This window comes from Triticum aestivum, chromosome 3D (assembly GCF_018294505.1).
Source record: "Triticum aestivum cultivar Chinese Spring chromosome 3D, IWGSC CS RefSeq v2.1, whole genome shotgun sequence".
NCBI lineage: Eukaryota > Viridiplantae > Streptophyta > Magnoliopsida > Poales > Poaceae > Triticum > Triticum aestivum.
The window spans coordinates 195,750,244-195,762,854 of record NC_057802.1 but is presented as its reverse complement, the minus strand read 5'-3'; the positions used below and the strand labels follow the sequence as shown (position 1 = coordinate 195,762,854).

Here is a 12,611-nt window from a genome sequence, read left to right as displayed (position 1 = left end):
ATGTGACAGGTCTGGATACTATCATCACATCCGAAGACTATCTTGAAGTTCGGATAGAAGGGAACCCGCCTTGCAATGCCGAAGACAATCTGCGCGTCGGACTCCTCATCATTGAAGCCAGGTTCAGGGGCTACTGAGGGAGTCCTGGACTAAGGGGTCCTCGGGCGTCCGGCCTGTTATCCATGGGCCGGACTGATGGGCTGTGAAGGCATGAAGGCCGAAGACTGTACCCGTGTCCGGATTGGACTCTACTTGGCGTGGAAGGCAAGCTTGGCAACCGACTATGTAGATTCCTTCTTATGTAACCGACTCTATGTAAACCCTAGATCCCCCCGGTGTCTATACAAACCGGAGGGGTTAGTCCGGAAGGGAGGCATACATTACCATAGTCATATAGGCTAGACTTCTAGGGTTTAGTCATCACGATCTCGTGGTAGATCAACTCTTGTAATACTCATATTCATCAAAATCAATCAAGCAGGAAGTAGGGTATTACCTCCATAGAGAGGGCCCGAACCTGGGTAAACATCGTGTCCCCCGTCTCCTGTTACCATCGATCCTAGACGCACAGTTCGGGACCCCCTACCCGAGATCCGCCGGTTTTGACACCGACAATACCTTTTTATGCTTTTGTTAGCTATAGTTCAATGTTTTCCAATTCATCAGTTTATCTTGAAATGTGCCTTGGGTTGTGCCTGAACTTCATTTAGTTTTTAAATGCAACACATTTTTTTAGGTCAGCTTGAGTAGTAACCATGTCATCTATATTTTTTGGACTGTACGTTGTGCTGTACCTGAACTTCAGTTATATTTAATGGTCTTTTTTCTCTTCAATTTCTTTGACAGTGGAGCCGTTGGACTTGACCAATTACCACTACTCATTCCTCGGGTCACGGGAATACCAGCCTAGGGAGGAATCGATGAGTACAACTCCGAGAGAAGATGATAGCTCTCGAACCCTTCTTCCTTCCAAGTTGGGGAAGCAGGCTGTCGGTATTTGTGCTGCTCCAAACACCCCTTGCTCCAGGAAGGTTGGTGCAGTCGAAGCAGAGGTGATTTCGTCGGATGATGATTTTGAGAAAATTGCTTACCCGAAGAATGGTAAATCTGCTGCTGGTACTGTTGTTGGGAGAGGTGGGAAGAATGCTGTCATCACCAGGAGGAAACCGGCAGTTGAGTCTGGCACCATAACTTCCTCCAAGAGAGCATCAAGATTGCCTTTCAAGTGGCGTTCTGCTGTCGCTCCCCTAAATAAATATAGTTAGCCTCATCTATCCAAGGCCCGGAGGTATTAAAGTATGTGCTTAGTGAGGATAGTCTGAAGAAGTATTATGAGTGAGTTTTCTTCTTATTATATTTGTTGCTGCTAGAGATGCTACTTTGTTCTGAACTTCTGTTGTTATAGTATCTGAACTTCTGTTCATTTCTCCTTGCCTTGGAGTTGTGCTTCCAATATTTTTTCCCATCCTTTTAAATCTGCAGCAAGCTACTGCATGTTTACCATCCCTGGGAATGTGATTGACCTCACAAGACGTGTCCTTTATACTCTTTTCGATGAAGGGCAGCAGATGGAAGGAGATGTAATGGATTATGTCATAAACTTGTGGAAGGATAAGCCGGAGACCTCTGAGATCTTCTCTTCTGCTGACAGGGTTGTACTTAGTCCCTACTTCATACAGGTTTTAGTTCTTTGCACCCCTGTCTCCCTTTTTTGCTCTAGTTTTGGTGTAGTGGCATTTGGGAGGTGTTTTAATTCTGTTTTCTTAATGCATAGTACTGCCTAGAGTGTGATTTTTTCGCTGCAACAGTTCCAAAATTTGATGCAAAAAATTCGGCTAAACTCCTCCCAATGTTTGTTCGCAAGGGAGAAGACCTTCTTAACGCAAAGCTGGTTAGGTTTTCATAAATCTTGCTTTTTTTAATTTTATGTACATCCTTTTGCTGAGTTTGTTAAGAAGTTTTTGTTCATCCCGGTTGTTCAATACCTATGCTTTATAGTTTGTGTTCACCGTTTCTTTCATTCTTGGCAGGTTTTTTTGATACTATTCAAGCCAATTGACACAATAGCGCACTACAGTGTGTATGTGCTGAATAGATATCGTGGGAGCATTGACATCCTTGATTCACTTCCTTACACTAACAAGGGAATGTCACGAACAAGTTTCCACGGAGACTGCCAAAATATCATGAGTATTTCTTAGCCTGAACCTCCTTTCATATTATCTTGTTTGACACGAAGTTTATTATGCCTTCTGTTGACAAAATATTTTTCTGTCTCTGTTTTGGTAATACTGCTTGAACTGACTATCATTTGACAGTTGTACTTCTGGTATCGTTTAGCTGGATCTTATGCAAGTGTCGCTTTTATGTACCTGAACTTAACTATTTTGGTTAACATGTTTTTGATTTCATCTTATTTGTCATTTCTGGCAGATTAAGAGATTTGTTGGGTTGCTCGAGGAGGTGTACGGCAAGGCTGCGTACAAAGCGAGCAAGCAGCCTAACTGGGCGAATATTGCAAAGAGGCCGACTTTTATCGATGTTCCAAAGCAAGTGAGTAATGATTGTGGTTTCTTTTCCGTGAAGTTCTACTCTACATATGATGGTGATGAGCTTGTAGAAGATTTTGGTGATGTGAAGGTATGTTTTGTCCTTGTTCTTGCCTCATCATCCTTTCATTTTTCTTGTGTGGTTTTGCTGAGACGCTCCTGCTGTGGTTTTAGTTATCCTTTACTAAACCATCATTTCATTTCTTGTTTGTAGGCTGCTGCAGATGACTGGAAGGCCGAGTTCATACACACTCTAGTCTTTAGCGAGAAGAATGAAATAGTGCGTGCAGAGCTTCCTGCCCAGATCCGGTCCTTGGGCCCGTGAATTCGAAGCATTAGTTTCAGTGTAGATTTGATTTCGTAAAGATTTAGGTTTGATAATGATTGGAACGATTTCATAAAGATTTGGTTGTAATGATGGTTTAGTAATTTATGATATTGAGAACAAATGTATCTAGTATGAAGAATGATTTGGCTTGTGAATTTCAGTGTATTGCATCGTTTTCAGTATCCATGTGTTGTATGTTTTTCCCCAACATATGTACTTGAACATCTCTCTGGGCTATGGTTGAACTGCTGGTTTTTTGTGTTGTTTAATTTTGGGCCCCAACATATGATCTTTGACTTGAACTTCTGCTTGAGATCTGGCTGGGCTGCTAGTTTCAGATGGAGAGGATTTACTGTGTTGTGTAATGTATTGTTATTTTTCAACTCAACCAATATGTAGCCTTTTGCATAGAATATATATGTGTTTTTTTATGTTTCAACTGCGACTAGTTTTCAACTATAACTTTGTGCAAAAATATTCTCATACACTCCTTTACATTTCTTTATCTTTTGTCGCCATTCTACATGAACTTCTGCACGTATCCAAACAGAACTTCATATATGAACGCATTGTCTTAGGCTTGCTAACCTTAGTTCATACGACAATACATATATTTAAGCATTTTTTCCTACATCGATTTATATACCAGAACTTCTTTTGTAAGCTGACCTGAACTTCACACTGTATAATTACTGATGCTTGCTCTTTTATGGAATACAACACCAGCACCTCCTGTCATAATATACCAGAACTTCCACTGTAAGCTTACATGAACTTCATAGTGTATATTTTTTCATTTTTATTCTTGCTTGCACTTTTATGGAATACATCACCAGCATAGCACTTCCTCTCATAATATACCAGGACTTCTGCACTAATATTACATGAACTTCACAATGTATATTTTCATTTTATTACTGCTTGGTCTTTCATGCAATACATCACCAGCACCTCCTCTCATACTATACTAGGACTTCCGCAGTAAGCTTACTTGAACTTCTACTGTATAATTTCTTTGAAACTTCAACAATAGAAGTTCAAGTAAGCTTCTCATAAAATACTGTTTTAAAAGTGGAATAGCATTCTGCACATTGACCTGACATAAGTTTCTTTGTTTAATTGACCTAGTCTAACTGTTCATTAGCCTTGCGCTCCTCCTAGGCTTTGGTTGTAGTGGTTTTTGCTTGACATGTACCTCTTCCTCTTCATCTTCCTCTTCATCGTCCTCTTCTTCTTCATCATCCTTTTTTTCTTCCTCTTCGTCTTCCTCTTCTCCGATGGTGTCTTCATCTTCGTCTTCCTCTTCATCTTCCACCACTTTCTTATTGCTGGCTCTAGGTTTTGCTTTCTGTTTCTTCTCTAGATTTTTGCTTGTCTTTTCAGCATCTGCGCACTTCGGGCATGTTCTTGCATTGTGTGGTTCATACTCCTTGCATATGCTACAAAGTCTGCTGCTTGCTTTCTGTGGGTGTGGTCCCTTGTTTTGTTCCATAACTTTGGGCTGCTATTTTTTATCTTTGGGTTGCTTGACCTTCTCGGCATTGTCTATTTCTAAGAGTGTTGGACAGGTGAGTTTGTTGTGTCCTGCAACCTTTTTGCACACACTACATTGCATGTGTCCAAGTGGCACTCCGTTCTCATCGAGCACGACGACTCTATTTGCAGATGGTGCCTTTATTTGAGCTCTCTTGTCCCTTTTCTTTGCTGCAGAAAGTTTCTTCCTACCCTTTGTTTTAGAGTACAGTGGCAGTTTCATCGTCTCATGCTGCCGCTGCTGCATTAATTGGTCAACACCCTACTTGCATTGGTTGGCTTGAGTAGCGGTCTGGAGCATTTCAGCTTCATAATATTGAAGGTCATCTTCAATTTCAGCCATCCTTTCGTCAGCATCCGCTCGATTTGCTGAATGTATTGCATCAAGTTCTTCCACGGGCCTCTTGAGAACATAGAAGGCTCTGTCATATTGCTGGTCACATCTCATTGCTTTCTTGTTAACCATCAAATTTAGCTACAGCAAGATGTCTTGCTTCGATAGTCTTGAGCTGCCATCCGATGCAGTTGTGTTGTAGTCCCTTATATCAAATGTTGGTTGTGATTTTGCAGTCTTTGTGTACCGTTTGAGGATATACTTGTCTGGAAATTTGTCAGGCTTCGGGTAGTCCAGTATGTTCATGATGTGAAGGCAGAACAGGCCTGCATTTTTGTGATGAATGCAGAATACATAGTTTGTGAGCCAGCAATGAGTTTCATATATTTGATATGATACTACTAGTTTAGTTACTTAATGAGTTTGTTTTTTCGCTCACCTGTGTGTGTCCAAAGCTTGCATTCACACTCGTATATTTCATTATCTGGGTCAGCTACAACCTTGAATTCATGCTTTGACCAGGCAAATCTTTCTTCATCATCATGCCAGCCTTGTTGTGGTAGTACACAAGGTACTTAGTGGGCTCTGCTATAGACTTCGCACGAAATAGCGTGGCTTTTCTCATCCTAGTCCTCATCTCGCTGTACACGGCTCTCGTGTACTTGATAGCCATGTCTTCCTCGTAGTCGTAAGTTGTTTTTGTCACAGGGTTGGTCTGCACATGTCAAAAAATAAGATGTTAGTCGAAGCAGAGTCATGGGTTTCATTTTTTTAAATACAGTGTGCACATGTTGAAGGAAGTCACAATATGATGGGGGTGTTTTTTTGTCTTAATACCATGCTGGTCATTGTTTGCTCGTTCTCCTTCTGCATCCAAGTTTGTATGCAAGCATTTACCCGCCTAGCAAACTTGTTTAGGTTCTGGGTCCCCTTGACAAACCCTCTCTTGAGCACGTGATTCGTGCTCTCGCTTCGTTGTGTAGAAGTCATTCTAGCACAGAAAATATTCTTATAATATGCTGATATCCACATTTTCCTATCATTCCACAGCTGCATCATCATTTGGTCGTTCTGCAGGTTGTACTTTTGCACGAGTTCAGCCCAGGCAGCTTCAAACTCCGTTGGCATTAGCGGCCAGTTTAAGATTGTTGTGGACTCCTCTTTGAATGTTTTATACTTTTTGTACAGCAACGCGAGGTATTCCTTGAACTTCTTCAGGATGTGCCAACGGCATAGCTTGTGGACGGTGTTTGGGAATGATTGTGGTATAGCTTTTGTTAGACCCCCAGTGTCATGCTACAGTAATCCCCTGTTAATGGTGCCATGTCATCATGTTACTGTTGCTAATCTTCACTCGATCCAAATCACAATTCAAATTCAAATCCAATTTAAATTCAAAATTCAAACTTCTCTTACATGAAGTCTAAAATGTTCATCTTGTGCCAAATAATGCATATTTAATATTGGTGGTGAACCAACATATTTGCAAAGTGTTTAACTGGCCTAAACTATTTGAAACATAAGTTAAAAAAACTAAAAGAAAGAGAGGAGGTGAGAGAGAGAAAGCCTCCCTGTCCCCTGGGCCTCGGCCCATCCCAGCAAGCCGGCCCACCTTCCCTGCTGGGTCGCTCCTTCCCTCTCCCTGTTCCACCGACCGTGCCCACGGTCGCCGCCGAACCCACCTCGCCGACAACGCCGCTACAGGCGCCGCGGGGAGGATAAGGACGCCAGCATCGGCGCCCTGGCTTCCGCCGAGATCTTTTCCCCCTCACCCACTTCCCCCTTCTCCCTCTCCCTCTCCTTCGTTTTGGAGAGGAGGCCGACGCGGTCGCCGCCGTGCCTCGCCCGTCCTCGCGGCCACCGAGCCCCGAGTGCCTCTCCGACGAGCCCGACTGCTCCATCGACTTCCTCTACTTCCTCTCCGCCCTCTGGATCGAGCCCGGCGCCACCACAGCCTCGGGATCGAGCTCCTCCCCGACCACGGCCGTCGTCGATCGCCGCCGCCGTACGCCTCCGATAAGCCTCCCCGAGCACGCTGCCACTTCCCTACGGCTCCCGGTGAGCCACCGCGTCTCTCCCCTCGCTCCCCCGCACGGATCCACCATCGTAGCCGCCGCTGCCATCGCCGCCCGAACGCAGCTCCGCCGCATAGCTCGCCGCCGTTGCTGTGGGCATCGTCATGCTCACGCGAGCACACGAGCGTGCTCAGGACCGCTCGCTGAAGCCGCCCATGCCACTTGCTTCCCTCCCCGTGCCCCTTAGCACCTACCTCGACGAACGCCCGAACGCGTCGCCGCCTCCGCTCGCCGCCGGCGTGCTTTCGGTGACCAAATGGTCACGGGCTCGCGACCGTTGGCCTCGCCGCAACGCGTACGCCTTGCCCATCCTCTCAGTTCGCTCACGAACGCGCCGCATCGCCGTTGCGTTCCTCGCCCAAAACACCTCGCCGCCGATGAGCTCGATGCGGGCCCGCGTCATTTAGAACATTTTTGTAAATAAATAAAATGCTAATTATTTCATTAATTAAATTTAATTAACTAAATAGTCACTGACTACTGGGCCCCACCCACTAATTAACCCATTTAGTTAGTCTAAACCCCCTGTTAGTGTCCCAGACAATGACATGTAGGTCCCACTGGACCCACCTGTCTGGTTTGACTGGTCAACCGACCAGTTGACCTGCTGACATCACTCTGATGTCATGCCTGCGTCATCATTCACTATTCTGGATAATGTTGGATTTAAATAAATAATTAAAGTCAAAAATGATTAGATCTTTAGAAAATCATATAAAATCATCCGTAACTCGGATGAAAATACTTTCTGCATCAAAGTTGCTCAGAACGACGAGACGAATCCGAATACACAGTCCGTTTACCTGTCAGATGCCTCTAACCATCTGAATGTGGAACATTCCCCCTCCGGTCATCTGTCTGACACATGTCCGGAACCGGGAAAACATTATTTTAGGACTATCAGCATTAGCACTTCCATAGCGCTTCAACTTGCACGCACTAACATGAACATTATTAGGTAAAAAAAAAGCACACATGAATACACAGGGGATATCAGTTTCATTGTTCTTTCTGTTACCGAACTATTGTAAATATGTATGACATATGTGCTAAATAGCTGCTATAATTGAACTCATGATTTTCATTTTTGTCAATGAACTCTTCTAACATATGTACTAGAAATACTAATACTTCAGAATTCGTCCCCTAAGAAAACTAGTAACGTTGAATTCCATTTTCCAGTTCCCTCTTAGACATATACACAAACAAAAGAGTAGAATGATCACTTGAACTAATCGGACAATAACATGCGAGCTTATAGCAATTGGCCACTTGAAATTATACCAATAGAAATAAGAAATATGTACGGACTCCGAGCCCGTGGCATTTGTGTACTCCAGCACGATGAACAAATCACGCCATTTTATTGATACTACTAAGACGCCCGTGCTATGCTACGGGCTCACACAAGATTTGGTGGATTTAAGTTATAGTCAGGAAATGTACATTGCAATGGAGAACAAAAAAATGTGCCGGCACATTAATTGAAGTGTGTTAAAAGGATCTACAGACACATTAATCAAGCGATGTTATATTGTTGACGGGCACACCATCGAAGCCAAAAAAAAAAGCTTCTTGTTCTCCCTACTTATACCTTTCTAAATGCTAAACCTATCGTAATATCAAGGGGGGACAGAGAGCATCCAACAAGTAGAAAAACCACACACATGAATGTGGTAACTTACGACGACTACTGACTACTCCCTCCGTTCCTAAATATTTGTCTTTCTAGGTATTTCAAATAGACTACCACATACGCATGTATATAGACATATTTTAGAATGTAGATTCACTCATTTTGCTCCGTATGTAGTCACTTGTTGAAATCTCTAAAAAGACAAATATTTAGGAACGGAGGGAGTACATCCTTAGGCCCTATTTCGATGGGCTCAACATGTTAGCACATATCCCAATCTACCACCCATCCATGTCGCAGATCTGTCATCTCTCTGTGAATGTGAGCATTACACGATGCAACTGCCATTCGTGGGTAAAACATGATGATAAATGTCATATCGAATAAATTTATGTTGTAACATTCCAAACCACTTAGCAATATTTGAAGAAAAAAGAATCATATCACATATCACATAATAGTATCTCGAAGATATACTGCAAGCATGCATGATCAACCAAGATTGAATATTGCAAAAGTAGTTTGCTAAAAGTGTATTATAGTCTCACAAACATACCACAATCATTAATTGGCTAGGAGAAGTCACATGAAAAAGGAAAACAAAAAAATAAAACACTTAACTTGCATGCAAAAGAGATTATATACAAGTACAAAAAAATGACCGGGGCTCACTAAGCTAGACTACTATGTCAAATGATGTTCCATGCGTCAACATCCTTCCAACATTGGCTTCGTCAATTGCAAGCCGTGCGAGCGTCACAACTGATAACTCCGAATTGTGAAATTGTAAAAGATGCGACAACTGCCCCCACACCAGACCTCCAAAATTTCCAGCACAGCCTGTGATCTAAAATACATATTATCATGTCCAGCCTTAGAACCACTGCAACAAACTACTGCAACAGAGAATTGCTTCTTTCCTTGGAAAGGTTGTACAAAGCAAACAAGCTATTCAGTTACCGTTCATCCAGGAAGTCAACATTGCCCATTTCATGCCAGTATATTAGGCACACCGGACTTAAATGTGAAGATAAATGCAGCAATTAATATATCCAAATAGTACACACTTATATTAATAGTTCCAAGACAAACATGAATGAAGTAGAAGTGTTTAACCGAATGATTTCGTAAATATACGCAAGAAAAATGAATTTGTATACAACACCACCAAGAAGAGAAGAACATTTCAGACATAACTCACACATCTAGTTCCACTTAATTAGTTACATACCTTAGATCACGCCATGGAATAATTTTTAAAGCACAGTATATCTCCATCTGCCCACCTACATAATTGCCTATGTTACATTCAGACAAAGAAAAAAAACTGAGCTTAAAGTATATTTAAACAAAGCAAAAAACAATGAACATCGCTTGCAATACATTTTGTACCAAGCAAAGAAAAAAATGTATAGTAAGACATGCTTTGAAATCATGTGTATATAGAAGAAGGGGCGAGTGTACTTGTGCATACACACACAAAAATTGTAACTTTCTGCAAAAGAAAAGATGCCAGTAACTGACATCAAGGAAAAAAATTGGTGTCTAACCTGAAAAATTGGATGTGGAGCTACCAAGAAAAGGAGGGGCATCAATGACATAGAGACCTGCTGTAGGCGTCATCCAAATTTTTCGAACAGCGAAAGTAACAATGAGAACTACCAAAAAATAATTTAAACACATGTATGATTTTTTTTACAAGAATATCATGAACACTAAAGCAAATTTCTGAAGTTACTTTTTCTGGAAGTCCAAACTTCCGGACCTTACATGCGAAGCAATTTTAGATGACTAAACATATTAAATAAATTATTATTTTTACTGCCACCAAATTGTACTTGATTTATACCTTGGACTACACATTGAGACCTAATTGTAGAACATTTCTTTGAAAAATTTGCAATGGGGTTGGACTGGCCTTCCCTTGCTTATCCGAAAGAGTAAGAATATTTATGTTACTTTTAGATGTATCTCTACAAAGAGTAACATAGAGTTGCCTGAGTGAAAATACCAGTTCAGGGAGGTACACACCAACTTCTCCGATACTCAAAATTTCATCCACAAGAAGATTTTGGATAAGAAACTATAAACAGTGGTCATTGCTTACAGATACTATAGTAGACAGTTTCATCTGTTACCACCAGAACATATATGAAATTGCACAAACAAGGATTTTCTAATAGAGATGAAGCAAGAACTGATGCGATGTATAGAAGATTTTACTATTCGTCCACACCCATACCTTGGTTCTTGACGAAACATATTAGATGGCAATAGCAGAGCATAGTTCCTCCACGCCAACATCACACCAGACCAGCCATCTTCCAGATGGAGTCAATTGGAGGAGAACGCGAGTGTGGAGCTCGTGGGTGGCGCTCCAATTGCACACAACAAAGCAGTCCTCGGGGAGTAGCTCGTACTCTAATTGGAAGAACCTGGAGCACGTAGGCGTGGAAGGAGCCGCCGCCGCCGATGATGTGTAGCGCATAGCCGGCATACGCGAAGGTCGGCGTCGGTGGAGACAGCGGAGAGAGGCGAAGGTGCTGGGGCTTCTGCATCAGAGGAGGATGCAGGAGAGGCGTCGCAGACTTGGGGGAAGGGCGGCTCCGGCGGCGAGGAAATGCCGGGGAGGAGGAGCAGGTGGTGGGCGGTGGGGCTGCTGCATCAGAAAAGAAGGCAAGAGAGTTATCAGAGAAGAAGCGTCGTGGACTTGAGGGACGGGCCACGCCGGCGGCGTACTTGCTGGTCGGCATAGGAGGAGATGGGGTAGGGGGAGATGAGACAACGGGGAGGTGGCGGTGGAGGTTCTAGTGAGCGGTGGCAGCAGAGAGGAGTCAAGAGAGGGGTCTGGAACAACCAGCGCCGGCGGCGCATGCAGCGGCAGCGGCAGCGGCCACTGGTTCCATCAAGAAATCAAGGCTTGTTTCCATCGTTCTCCCCTTTTCAAGAAGGATCGAGTGATTCTGGTTGCCTGGTTGGATAAGGTGGTTATAAAGTAGGTTGCCTCTCCAGATCCAGATCTAATGGTTGAGATTGATGGAGGCAGGCACACCATCACCACCAACTCGGTTTTTTATAGGAGTAGAGACATACATGCCATCCTGTTTAACATTCGTTCTGTGATATGTCCATGCAATGTATTGATTTCAAACGATCGCAAGATGGCACATGTGATTCAAAATTAACTCAAACTGAAGCAATTCAGTTGTAACATTCCTGGAGACATTGCAAGTTTAGAACTGAACCTCTGGGTATTTGATGTTCAGAACTGGACCTCTTTTGAAGCTTCGCGTGGGTTGACAGGTGTGTCGTTTGACGCGCGGGATTGTGGGGGCAGTGTTGAACGGGGACTGGTGGCGGTGGTGAACGGCCTCAGGTGGCGGAGGTGAACGGAAGGGGATGGCCAGATCCGGCGGGTGCAGGAGGCGAACACCTCCCGTACGAACCAGCAGGATGGCACGTGAAGACGGTGGTGCTGGGCGCTGGATCCGGACGGCGGACGCCCGGTGGCAGGGAGGGGTCGGCGTTCGGCGGAGAAAAGGAGCGCAAGGAGGGCGCGGCGCCCGGCGGCGAGAAGGGGGCGGCACCCAGCGGCGAGAAGCTCGTGGAGGAGGGGCGGTGCCCGGCGGCGGGGTGGAGCCCGGCGGCGGGGTGGCCGACGAGGGGGGCGGGGCGTGGGCAGGGGGTCGTGGGGATACGGGGGAAATGGGAGGTGGACTTTTTCTTTTATTTTGTTGCTTACTAGTTGGGCCTATGACAAAAACGGATCGGAACCTATATAGGGCCGACGGTAACAGAATAATATTACGTTACTAGTAACGGAATAGCACTGTCCTTTATATATATATATAGACTTTTCGGTTAAAAACACGATGCCACATCAAAGTTGTGCATTGGGTATATTCAAACACCACATAACACTTCATACATATGTTTGGGCCACATGCACGCAGTAGTTGTCTTCAGGCACTCCCTCGCGTGGTTATCAGCGTCAAGCTAGCCTATTTGTAGGGCCGTGTGTGGACGTCCATGACATTGACCCAACAACGAGAGATGTTATACGACCAAGGTGGTGATTCCTCTTGGTGAGTGTTACAATACGCCTTGGTGAGATGATTCCTCCTCCCACCGACTCAAAGTGTGTGTGAGGGGGTGG

General features: G+C 44.0%; 1 long non-coding RNA gene across 1 annotated transcript; it reads right to left on the bottom strand.

Moving 5' to 3' along the window:
• Positions 1 to 8,957: 8,957 nt before the first annotated feature.
• LOC123078218 (uncharacterized) lies at positions 8,958 to 12,140 on the bottom strand. Its single transcript, XR_006437187.1, has 2 exons — positions 10,698 to 12,140; positions 8,958 to 10,065 (listed from the first exon to the last, which is right to left on the bottom strand). It is a non-coding gene; the product is annotated as an uncharacterized lncRNA (long non-coding RNA).
• Between the last annotated feature and the right edge of the window lie 471 nt (positions 12,141 to 12,611).